General features: G+C 42.9%; 1 protein-coding gene and 1 non-coding gene across 3 annotated transcripts in view; both read left to right on the forward strand.

Moving 5' to 3' along the window:
* The window catches only part of PLAC1 (placenta enriched 1), an 82,501-nt gene that overhangs the window by 56,153 nt on the left and 13,048 nt on the right, over window positions 1–13,300 (forward strand). The gene's annotated exons all lie outside the window — the stretch shown is intronic.
* Window positions 11,317–11,390, forward strand: TRNAE-UUC (transfer RNA glutamic acid (anticodon UUC)). The gene has a single exon. It is a non-coding gene; the product is annotated as a tRNA-Glu (tRNA).

A 13,300-nucleotide genomic window follows, 5' to 3' on the forward strand; every position in this document is an offset into this window, starting at 1 on the left:
TTAGTTGTCCCAAGGCACATGGGATCTTCCTAGACCAGGGATTGAACCTGTGTCCCCTGCATTGGCAGGCAGATTCTTAACCACTGGACCACCAGGGAAGGCTAGGAATCTATTTTTTTAACTCTTAAAACTAATAAGTCAGTTCAGCAAGATCACGGAATAAATATTAAAAATCTATTATGTTTCTATATACTGACAATGAAACATGGGCACCAAAATAAAAAATATAATACCATTTAAAATTGCTCAAAAAAAAAAAGACTTTGACATATACCTAACAAATATGCATAAGACTTGTATGCTGAAAACTACAAAATGCTAATGAAAGAAAACAAAGAAGAGGGGAATTCCCTGGCGGTCCAGTGATTAGGATGCCATGCTTTCACAGTCAGGGGCCTGGGTTCAATCACTGTCGGGGGAACTAAGATCCCACAAGCTGCTAATGGCATGGCAAAAAAAGAAGAAAAGAAATTAAAGAAGATCTAAATAAATGGAGAGAAATGCCATGTTCCTGGATATGAAGACTCAACATAATAAAGATGCCATTTCTTTCTCCAGGGGATCTTCCCGACCCAGGAATCAAACCCGGGTCTCCTGCATTGCATGCAGACGTTTTACCATGTGAGCCACCAGGGAAGCCCCCAGTAAAGATGTCAGTTCTCCTCAAAATGATATACAAGTTGGTTCAGTTCAGTTCAGTTACTCAGTTGTGTCCAACTCTTTGCAACCCCATGAACCGCAGCACGCCAGGCCTCCCTGTCCATCACCAACTCCCAGAGTTTATTCAAACTCATGTCCATTGAGTCAATGATGCCATCCAACCATCTTATCCTCTGTTGGCCCCTTCTCCTTCTGCCTTCAGTCTTTCCCAGCATCAGGGTTTTTTCTAACGAGTCAGTTCTTTTCATCAGGTGGCCAAATATTGGAGTTTCAACTTCAGCATCAGTCCTTCCAATGAATATTCAGGACTGATTTCCTTTAGGATGGACTAGTTAGATCTCCTTGCATTCCAAAGGACTCTCAAGAGTCTTCTCCAACACCACAGTTCAAAAGCATCAATTCTTCAGCACTCAGCTTTCTTTATAGTCCAACTCTCACATCCATACATGACTACTGGAAAAAGCATAGCTTGACTAGATGGACCTTTGCTGGCAAAGTAATGTCTCTGCTTTTTAATATGCTGTCTAGGTTGGTCATAACTTTCCTTCCAAGGAATAAGTGTCTTCTAATTTCATGGCTGCAATCACCATCTGCAGTGATTTTGGAGCCCAAAAAAATAGTCAGCCACTGTTTCCCCATCCACTTGCCATGAAGTGATGGGACCAGATGCCATGGTCTTAGTTTTCTGAATGTTCAACTTTAAGCCAACTTTTTCACTCTCCTCTTTCACTTTCATCAAGAGGCTCTTTAGTTCTCCTTTGGTTTCTGCCATAAGGGTAGTGTCATCTGCATTACTGATATTTCTCCCAGTAATAGATTCCAGCTTGTGCTTCATCCAGACCGAAATTTCGCATGATGTACTCTGCATATAAGTTAAATAAGCAGGGTGACAATATACGACCTTGATATACTCCTTTCCCAATTTTGAACCAGTCCGTTGTTCCATGTCCGGTTCTAACTGTTGCTTCTTGACCTGCATACAGATTTCTCAGGAGGTAGGTAAGGTGGTCTGGTATTCCCATCTCTTTCAGAATTTTCCACAGTTTGTTGTTATCCACACAGTCAAAGCCTTTGGCATAGTCAGCAAAGCAGAAATAGATGTTTTTCTGGAACTCTCTTGCTTTTTCCATGATCCAGCGGATATTGGCAATTTGATCTCTGGTTTCTCTGTCTTTTCTAAAACCAGCTTGAACATCTGGAAGTTCATGGTTCATGCACTGTTGAAGCCTGGCTTGGAGAATTTTGAGCATTACTTTGCTAGTGTGTGAGATGAGTGCAACTGTGTGATAGTTTGAACATTCTTTGGTATTGCTCTTCTTTGGGATTGGAATGAAAACTGACATTTTCCAGTCCTGTGGCCACTGCTGAGTTTTCCAAATTTGCTGGCATGTTGAGTGCAGCACTTTCACAGCATCATCTTTTAGGATTTGAAATAGCTGAACTGGAATTCTATCACCTCCACTAGCTTTGTTCATAGTGATGCTGCATAAGGCCCACTTGACTTTGCATCCCAGGATGGCTGGCTCTAGGTGAGTGATCACACCATCATGATTATCTGGGTCATTAAGATCTTTTTTGTATAGTTTTTCTGTGTATTCTTGCCACGTCTTCTTAATATCTTCTGCTTCTGTTAGTTCCATACTGTTTCTGTCCTTTATTGTGCCCATCTTTGCATGAAACATTCCCTTGGTGTCTTTAATTTTCTTGAAGAGATCTCTAGTCTTTCCCATCCTATTGTTTTCCTCTATTTCTTTACACTGATCACTGAGGAAGGCTTTCTTACCTCTCCTTGTTATTCATTGGAACTCTGCATTCAAATGGGTATATCTTCCCCCTTCTCCTTTGCCTTTCGCTTCTCTTGTTTTCTCAGCTATTTGTAAGGCCTTCTCAGACAACCACTTTTTGCCCTTTTGCATTTTGTTTTCTTGGGGATGGTCTTGATCACTGCCTCCTGTACAATGTCTTGAAAATCCGTCCATAGTTCTTCAGTTGGTAGTTCCTAATCAAGTTGGTAGCTCCTAATATACAAGTTGGTAGTTCCTAATAAAAATCTCAGCAAGACTTGTAGAATTTTGTCTAAAATTTATTCAAAAAGTCAAAGGAACTAGAATAGCTAAAACAATTTTGAAAAAAGCAAAAAAAAAAGAGGAAAGAATCAGTTGGCCCTACTACGTATCTTTAATAATCAAGACTATGGTGGGAACTTCCCTGGTGGTCCAGTGGCTAAGACTCTGAGCTCCCAATGCAGGGGGCCTGGGTTCGATTCCTGGTCAGGGAACTAGCTCCCATATGCCACAACTAAGGCCCAGCACAAACAAATAAATATTTTTTCAGCCTGTGGTGTTGGCAGGAGGATATATAGACCAACAGATCTGAATAGAATCCAGAATACACCCACATAAATATGCTTAACTGATTTTTTTTTAACTGTAAATACAATTCAGTGAAGGAAAGATGGCATTTTCAATAAATGGTGCTGGAGAAGTTGGATATCTATGGGCAAAATAAAAGAACCTTGTATTAGAGTTCTTTAGTGAAACATAGCCAATAAACTGTGTGTGTCTGTGTAAAGACTGTGTGTGTATAGAAAGAATGTGGGAATGTGTGTATATATGTATGTATGTATGTGTATGTGTGTATATACATACATCCAATTTTTCCAGCACCATTTATTGAAAAGACTATCCACCTTTCCTTCTTTGAATTCCATTTGTACTTTAAATATATACAGAAAGAAAGAGAGAGATGTTTATTTTAAGAAATTGGCTCATGCAATTGTGGATACTGGCAAGTCCAAATCTGCAAGTCAGGCCAGCAGGCTGGAGACCCAGGAAAGAGTTGATATTGCAGCTCTAATCTGAAGGTAGTCTTCTAGAAAACTGCCTCTTCCTTGGGGGAGGTCAATCTTTTTCTTAAGGCCTTTGGCTGATTGTATCAAGCCCACCTATATTTTGGAGGGTAATCTGCCTTATAGTCTACTGAATTGAATGTTAATCTTTTCTAAAAATAAAAAATACCTTCACAGCAACATTCAGCTGTTTTACCAAACATCTGGGCACCATGGCCTAGCCAACTTAATACATAAAATTATTCATCAAAAACCTCATCCTAAGTCTCATCACATACAAAAATTAAGTTAAAAGTGTCACAGACTTACATGTAAAACTAAAATTTTTAAAAACAAACAGCAAATATTCAGGACCTAGGACTAGGGGGAAAGTACATAGACTTGACATCAAAAGCACAATACAGAAAATGAAAAACCAGTAAATTGAACCTGATCAAAATTTAAAACTTTTGCTCCATGAAAGGTCCTGTTAAAGAGGATGAAAAGACAACCTATAAAATGGGAGAAAACATATGTAAACCACACATCTGACAAATGACTCATATCTAGACTATATGAAGAATGTTTTAAAAACTCAACAGTGAATAAAACAGACAATCCAACCAGAAAATGGGTAAAGAACATAAAGACACATTTCACCAAAGAGGAAATACAGATGATAAATACACAAGATGTTCACCATCATTAACCATTAGGGAAACGCAAACTTAGACAATGAAATGTTATTAATACTACACACCTATTAGAACAATTGAATAAAAAGCAGTGACAATACCAGATGCTGGCGAGAATGTGGAAAAACCAGAACTCTCTGATACTGTGGGTGGGAAAGTGAAATGCTGTGGCCACTCTGGAAAATAGTTTGGCAGTTTCCTATAAAACTAAACATGCAATTATCATAGGACCCAGAAATCACACCCCTGGACGTTTATCCCAGAGAAATGAAAACTAATGCCCCCTACAGAGTCTTGTACATTAATGTTTACAGCTTATAGCTTTCCCTGTAATGGCCTCAAACTGAAAACAACCCAAATGTCCTTTGATAGATCAACAGTTAGGCAAACTCTGGGTGTGATGAAAAGGAATGTACAACAACTTGGATGGACCTCAAGGGTATTATCCTGAGTGGCAAAACTCTTTGCATCAAGATCTCCACCCCTCACTCTGTAGTCCCAGTACCCCACCACTCCAATTGTAAACATTCTACATTCAGTTCCCTAAGATCCAAAAGATAAATTGATAAAAAGAAGCACCCTGGTGATTTCAATTTTGTGGCAGTGTATGAGGAATGGTAGTTTCTAAAGTAGTATATTTTATTTATTTATGGCTGCACTGGGTCTTTGTTGCTGTGTATGTGCTTTCTATTTTTTCAATTAATTAAGTTATTTTAATTGAAGGATAATTATTTTACAATATTGTGATGGTTTTTGGTATACATCAATGAGCTTTCTCTAGTTTTGGTGAGCAGGGGCTACTCTCTAGTTGCAGTGCACGGGCTTCTCATTGTGATGGCTTCTCTTGTTGCAGAGCATGGGCTTTAGGGCACGCAGGCTTCAGTAGCTGCAGCTCCAGTTTTCTAGGTCACAGGCTCAGTAGTTGTGGTGTACAGGTTTAGTTGCCCCACAGTATGTGGAATCTTCCAGGATCAGGGATCGAACCCATGTCCCCTGCATTCACAGGCAGATTCTTAATCACCAGATAGCCAGGGAGATCCCTAAAGCAATGTTTCTTAAATATTATCATTATCTTCCCACATCTACATGACACACACTCATGCACGCATATACATGACCCGGATGTTGGGCTTTTCATGCTATCGGATTCTTATCTCTGTTGCCTCATTTTCAAAGATGAAAGATAGAAACCCACCTAAGCTGTATTCAGATGAAGGGAGAAAGTAATGGCTGGTGGCAGTGTAGGGGAAAGAGTAACCGGAAAGAGAGGAAGAGAAACCTGATAAGAGTTACAGGCGGTGGCTTGTGCTGACCTGTGCTGCAGCTCTGTAGCTTTGGTCTTGGTCATTCTGTTGACATGTGCTCACTATGTCCCCATCTGCAACCCCAGTTCAAAGTCTGAGAACTGGTGTGGAAATGGCCCTTCTTCAGGGAGGCCTTAAGCCAGACCCCAAGACTAGGTTAGATCCTTGTGTTACACACTCTCACAGCACTTGAATCTGACCTTGGAGTCATTTATCACAATTTTAGTTACATGTTTTTCAGGCTACTAAGTGTTAGATAATGATGTGTGAGTTTATCACATGTCTCCTATTTGGGACTGTAACTAGAATGAATGTTGGAACCTTGTCTGAGTTCATTTTTGTATATTCCCAAGCATCTAACAGGGTTTCCCGGGTGGCGCTAGTAGTAAAGAACCTGCCTCCAAATGCAGGAGACATAAGAGATGCGAGTTCGATCCCTGGGTCAGGAAGATCCCCTGGAGCAGAGCATGGCAAACCACTCCAGTATTCTTGTTTGGAGAATCCCATGGACAGAGGGGCCTTGTTGGCTATGGTTCATAGGGTTGCAAAGAGTTGAACCTGAATGAAGTGACTTATCATGCATGCATGCAAGCATCTGACACACTAGTGTTACTAAAAGGTGCTTGGTACGTATTTGTTAGATGAATGAAGAGGGAGAAGGTAGCAAGATTCTCATTGAATTAAACATAGTTACTGAAAACCTTTTTAAGAAAAATAAACTTTGATTTGTATTTATTTTCTCTATTATGAAAATAGGAAAAACATTACTTATCCCCCATGTCACATTGTGTGCTGTGCTAAGTCACTTCAGTCGTGTCTGACTTTGTGACCCCATGGACTGTAGCCTGCCAGGCTCCTCTGTCCATGGAATTCTCCAGGCAAGAATACTGGAGTGGGTTGCCATTTCCTTCTCCAGGGGACCTTCCCGACCCAGGGATTGAACCCGTGTCTCTTATGTCTCCTGCATTGGCAGGTGGGTTTTTATCACTAGCACCACCTGGGAAGTCACACTGGATAGACTGAATAGATACGGAGATACTCTGGAGTGAAAAGCACTATTCAAGTCCATGGGCTAATGGTAATAAAGCACAGGCTTCCTACCTATTGAGTTTGGGAAGCCATTGTACACTCTTGTCATGGAATCTAGGCCCTGGAGATGCTATGTATGACAATGTGTCCACCTCTAGGGGGCTTCTTTCCACCCACCAAGGATCTTTCCAAATCACCCAGCAGGAACCAGTGCTAGGTTAGGGTGCCTACCCAGGCTACATAAGGACTGTTAGGGATCAAAAATTATGGTTTCCGTTACCTTTATTTATTTCCCCCATGGGAATAACTGAGTTAAGTTGAGTGAGCACAAAAGATTTGAGAAGAGTTTCCTTTAGACTTTGACCCTAGAGCCCAAATACTGTTTCCCATGCTTCTCCAAGTTTCCATTCCCTGTCACTCACATAGGAGGCCCCCTCCCCACCAGTCAGCAAGGAAGCCAGATTTTTCCAGTGGGAGGAATTGCAAGGGGGGTGCAGATGTTCCATGTCAGTGCATTTCAAGGACAGGTCCAACCTGTTTAGCCTTTAACTCATAAACTTGCCTTTTCTTCTCAATATACCATGATCCAGCCCCAGGCCACCCAGGCTTCCCCCAACCCCCAGTCCCTTAGGGGAAACAAGGTCCTTGCTGGCTGAATTTCACATGAAATTCCCAAGTTACAATGAACAGTGCTCTCCTCATGGCCACCTGACACCAGAGCGGTTGCTCAACCCTCCCTCATTCCCATGCCTGCAGGGCTGGAATTAACTTGGTTCTCTGGGCCCCCGACTAAATCAACTATTTCACAAGGTGCCCTTCTGCTTTCTACTGCTCTTGAATGATTTCATCCCGAGTTTCTACTCCCTTCCTCCAGCTTGAGCTTTCTTGAGGATTCTCCCCTTGCCTGTCATACTCAAGTCTACTGTTTTCTCATAATGCCCCTCCCCACACCTGGCCCAGGCTCTTGTTTGGATTCAGGAGTGGTCCTGTACCCATCAGCAACTGGCAATCACCAAACACACACAGTTTCCTGAAATCACCTCAGTGTCCCCTGCCAAGAGGATCTAATTCCAGTGCACACATAACAGGGCAGATGCCTATAGAAAAAAAACAGGCAAGATACAAATATCACCAAGTTTTCCGATGAGAGTGGTTTTCAGCAAAATAGCTTGAACTGGGAATGACTAATCAAATCATAATCCATGAAAATCTACTCAAGGGCATTTTACAACACTTTCCTAGGAGCATTCTCTGAGAATACAAGTATCAGAACTTTATACATTGGGCTTATTTTTAGGCCTGACCACATTTTTTAAGCAGGGGAAAGTGTTACCAGTTCAGAAAACCAAGAAATGTGTTGGCATTTGATTTATTCTGCATGAAACTTGCTCGTTTTTCTAGTTTGGAGGTTAAGCAGGAGGACAGAAAGGACAACCACATTGATGTTAATACCTGTCCCCTTCCCTACCCCCACCTGCTACCTTGAAACCTAGTAGGTCTCCTAAATAAGCTGATGTGCCAGGCAGGGGCCATTGTAAGTAGCACACAAATGAAGTGAGAGAGAAAGGAAACTTAGGAAGGCTCAGAGAGCCCTTAGTAGGGTGTTGGGCATATTGTGAGCGCACAGTCAACGTTAGAGGTGTGGAGGAGGAAGGAGAAGTGATACGGAACCAATGGCCGGATGACCTTGGATCCTACTGGAAAGAAGGGGTCTGACAGCCAGTGTCTCTTTGCCCAGGCACTCTGCCTTTCCAGCCGTGGCCCCTCAGGTTGAACAGCTGAGACTTTGTTCCCAAACTCACAGGTGTTCAGTCCCGCACACCTGGATGGAATGTGGTTCTCACCTTCCTGCACTTACTGAGTTGCTCTGAGGGAAATGCTGTACATTTTTTCAAAGGGAGCCTGCACTTACATTTGCTCATGGTAAATTTTAAAATTCAGAAGATGATGAGCTCGTTGACTAACTAAATATGTCTGTTTGGATCCATTTGTGGCCCCTCCCAGGCAGATGCCTCCCCCTCCTGTGGCTGTGGGCTCCAAAAGCAGGGTGGGCAGTGGGGTATGAAAATGTGAGTCGCTGGTCTTCTTGGACCCAAAACTTATTTACAGAGCACAGGATTTACAGTCAAAAAGGGTGTTTTTGTTTTTTTTTTTTAAACAGAAGTGGGCAAATCATAGATACTCTCCATGTATGCAAACCTCCTTTCCAACAGTTATGAAAGGACATTCTAAACTTTAAATGAGAACCCTGTTGGCGAAGCTCCACCCAAACATCACGTTGAGAAGAAGATCACCTAAGAATTACCACCTTCAGGACCTGAAATCTCCTCAGTAATGCTGTGAATCCAGAAGTAGGCAAGGGTCCTTGTTATGGCCCTGGCTCACTTCCCCACCGCTGTTCATCTCACGTCAAAGCATAAGCTGGTAACGTACACCAAGGGATAGAATTTGACCCAGGGTCAGGTCAACTTGAACAGTTCTGCACAGAAGTCCAACTTTAAATTCTACCCTCTGTGGAAGCAGTCCCCTCCTGCAGCTGCTCACTCCCAGCTGCCCAGCCAGCTGCCACCAGGCCAAAATTACCCCTACCTCGGGGTCCTCTCCACACACTGCCTAGAGCTCATGTGCTGACACATTAGCTGGAATTGCCCACAGTGAAAGTCAGCTCTGATTTTCACTAATATATATATATTTTTGTAACTATAAAAGGGCAACTTAGAGATACCCCTCACCCTCAGCATATGTGGAATGAGATAATACAAAAGCTTGCTGAGTCAAACCCCAAGAACCAAATCGAGCCAGAGATGATGTGAATGTGGAACCAATCAAAAGTTTCCTGGCTTAGAAAGGCCTGGCTTAATGGTTCTCTTTAAAATATTTTTAAAATTTTCAATCACGTAGGATGGAATCCTCACACTCTTTTTCCAGATCCTTGGTGGTGGTGGGTTTTTTTTCTTTTCAAGATGTTGAGCCTGTTTCTATGTGTCATTAGCAGAATTTGTAGGCAACAGGAGATTGGGTGTGACATTGAGGCTGGGAGTCCCGGGCAGCAAGAGGTCGAGAATCAAGGATTCAGGATCAAATCACTGTTGCTTCTGTAGTGAGAGGTTGTCACCCAGGCAATTAAGTGTATATTAATTTTCCAGCAATGTAGTTTGACAATCAGCACATCAAATAAAATATTTCACACCCAGGAAAGGCCAAATGCACATTCCTGCATGTGTGTCCTTAAGTGGTATTTTTATGGAAGGAAACTTTCTTTGAAACAAATGTCAGAACAGAAGTTGAGCTTATGAAAGGCACTTAGAAACTATGGCACAGAGGTTTTAAGATATTGCCGGTAAAAAGCACAATCCTCCACCTCGGTGCCTTACATGATTGTCATGCATGTTCGATGCTCGGATGGCCCACCTGTATGTACAGGTGTCCTCACTCACTTGCACATCGTTCACAGCAAAACTTGGTAGTCAGACTGCTTGTGTATGAGAAATCGAAGTGGCTGGCAGATCGGTCATCTGGCCCCTCAACTGCTCAGCCTCAGGACAAGAAGGGATCTCACAATACTGTATGGGATTCTATCTGCACATCCCTGGATGAGCAAGGAAATTAAGCTGTTTTCTTACACAGTGGAGAGATTCAGGTGCCCTGAACCCCAAGTGGAGAGCTTCGATCCACCACCGCACTTCTGTCTGGGTGTCTTGGAGGGGGTGTGATGAGTATGTGCCGGTAACCTGTGCCTGAGGAAGGAGAAGATTAGGGTTGGCCTTGGTCCCCTGCCTGGGGAGGCCCCTGCGACTGAGAGATGTTGCGGTACATCATCAGGAAAAGGTTGCCACAAATCTAATTTCTGTCTCTGCCTTCCCGGATGCCTGCCCACCGCCTCTTTTTTTTCATTCATTTGTACATACATTCCTCAAGTATTTACCGAACACCTATTTCAGGCATAAGCCTGGGCTCGCCAGGGCAGGAGTGTACAGAAGACGCTTGTTTTCTCCTCTCCCTCTCAATGGGTCTTCTCTCCTTCTCTCTCTCCCCATAATTCAAGTGGTAACAGGGGTGGATGGAGGAATATCCAAAATTCATCCCTGTTGGAGACATCCTTGCCAGGAATTTCCAGCAACCCCCTGGGGAGAGTTGCAGATTGATGAGAGTCCAGCTGGGACTCACAAGGGGGTGGAGGGAAGTGGGGGTGAAAGGAAACCCGCAGTCAGGCTGTCTGCCCAAGCCCAGGCTATAGGTCTCGTTTATCAGGCATTTGCTCTGTGTCAGGCTCTGGTTGTGCTGTCTCTCCTACCTCATTCAACCTTCCAACCCAAGAGGTAGTTATTATACCTGGGCCTGTTTCTTTTTGAGGAAACTAAGGCCGGGAGGGGGAAGTGACTTGCCCAAGGTCACCCAGCTAGGAAGCAACATAGCCCCAGTTCAAGCTTAGGTCTATTTCCAATGCCCAGGCATTTTAAAAACTCAGAATGTGGCTTAGACATCAGCATTAAAATAGTTTGAAAATATAGTATTAGTCACTCAGTCGTACCCGACTCTGAGAGCCCATGGACTGTAGCTTTCCAGGCTGCTCTGTCCATGGAATTCTCCAGGCAAGAATACTGGAGTGGGTTGCCATTTCCTTCTCCAGGGGAACTTCCCAGCCTAGGGACTGAACCCAGGTCTCCTACATTACAGGCAGATTCTTTACCATCTGAGCCACCAGGGAAGTAGTTTAGGAGCTTCTAAAAGGTTCTATGAGCCCTGTTTCTCTGCCTAGTTTACTTTAGTTTTTGTATTCAAGAATTATGATTTTATGGGACTCCCTGGTGGTCCAGTGGTTAAGACTCAGCACTTTCATTGCTGTGGGCCTGGGTTCGATCCCTAGTCAGGAGACTAAAATCCTACAAAACTTGTGTCATGGCCAAAAAAAAAAAAAAAAGGAATGGTTTTTAATAATAGCTCCCATTTATTGAGCACTTACATATCAGGAACTGTACTAAGCACTTTTACACTCCTTGGTTTCATTCACTCCTCACAACAACCCTAGGAAGTATTGTTGTTGTTGTTACTATCCTTATTTTACAAATGAGGAAAGCAACACTTAGAAAGCCCAGGGTTACTCAGCATGTAAAAACTGAGCACAGCTTTTTACCAGGTTTCTCTGACACATCAAAGCCACTTAGCTGCTAGAGTATCATCTCGCCTTGAGCCCTCTATGATATTATTTTGAAGAGTCTTTCCTCAGACTTTCTTCTCACCCTTTCCCTGCCCATATAAATCTCACCCATTTCTGTCCTGTAAGTGAGCTACATCACTGTCTCCTCTATAATCTCCTCCCCAAGACCACTTATTATTCCCAATACCCAATCATCCTAGACACCCCAAGCATGTATCCATATAGGAGGAATCATAACTAGAACATTACTAGCACCAAATTTTTAGTCACCTTTATAGATAAGCTCATGGAATCTTCAGAAGACAAAGTAAAACCATAAATTCTTATATTTAGAAATAACAAATACTACTTAAAACTTGATTTTTAAAAAAAAATGCCTCCTAGTTTGATGATCGCTCACCAGCAAAATCTCTCAAATGAAGGGGAAAATCCCCCTTCCTGAAAATCAGTTTATTTTATAAACAATGATAAGGTGGCCCTTTCGAAAGTGTTGCTCAATTAGAGATTCAGAATTTAAACATACATTCTTAGTGATGTGTCCCAAATGACCATATCCCTTGAGAAGGACAATCCTTCCTATTTCTTTAATCTGCTCCTTCCCTCTGGTTTTGTAGCACAAACACCAGGGCAGCTGCCATTTTGTGCCGAGAATTTGTCTTTCCATTTTCCAAGGGAGCAAAGATCTCCCTTATCTCCCAATCCCCTGGATGGGGTCGTGCCCTTTGAGGACTTACTCTATTTCAGCCTCTACCTCTAGGCAGTCAGAAAAATAACTCTGAACCACCCAGAGAATGAGCACCTGCTTCAGTGACTGTCCCAACGTGAACACACTAATCCCCGGGTTTAGGAGAGGGTCGCTTTCCATGCAAAATGGCCAGGCTCTTCTGCTGGGTTGGCCCTGCTGGTTTTAATAGCGCTGTCTTGATTTCTAACAGCTGGGGGCCACAGTTGTTCAGTTCTTATTGTGAGCTAGTGCATGGCTCAAACAATGTAGGATTCTTCATGAGGAGTCTGAGAGAATGCCAGATGGTAGTATTAGGGGAAACCAGGTCAGTTCCTTTCTCCAACATCTCAAGCTAGTGCCTTTGACCAGGAACCAAGAACATCCCAGCTCCACTGCTTTCTTAATGTTCACCACGTGGGATTTTTTTTTTAAGTGAGTACTAAAATGTTTCTGGAAGCTCAACTTTTATGAGGGCACCAGGGTTGCCCAGCAAGTTATTTAGAACATGGAGCCAACGTGAAGTCCCTTTCAGCGGTCTGTTCCCTTCCCCCTCCCATCCAAGCCCTGCGCATAGCTTCACAAACATCCAGGCCTGGTAAACATACCCCAGCATTCCTTTTAAAAACATGATGAAATCAGAAAGAGACACAATCTCTGTCCTCGGGGTGGAAGTAGGACCATGTGATTCCCCACTTCTGTAACAAATGAAAGAGTTTGAGAAAGTGCGGTACCTTTTTTCCAGTCATAGAGATCTTGAGGGTTGATCTAGCAGGCCATTCTTCAGAGTTGGGGTTGCCATATTTGGTGGCTTTTTACAGAAGATTTGCCCATTTCCTTTGTCAAAAATAGATGGGGAAGGCCTGAATATACAGCGTGTCCTAAGGTGCATTATACTCTGGGTCA

The sequence above is a fragment of the Bos mutus genome, chromosome X, assembly GCF_027580195.1.
Source record: "Bos mutus isolate GX-2022 chromosome X, NWIPB_WYAK_1.1, whole genome shotgun sequence".
Taxonomy (NCBI): Eukaryota; Metazoa; Chordata; class Mammalia; order Artiodactyla; family Bovidae; genus Bos; species Bos mutus.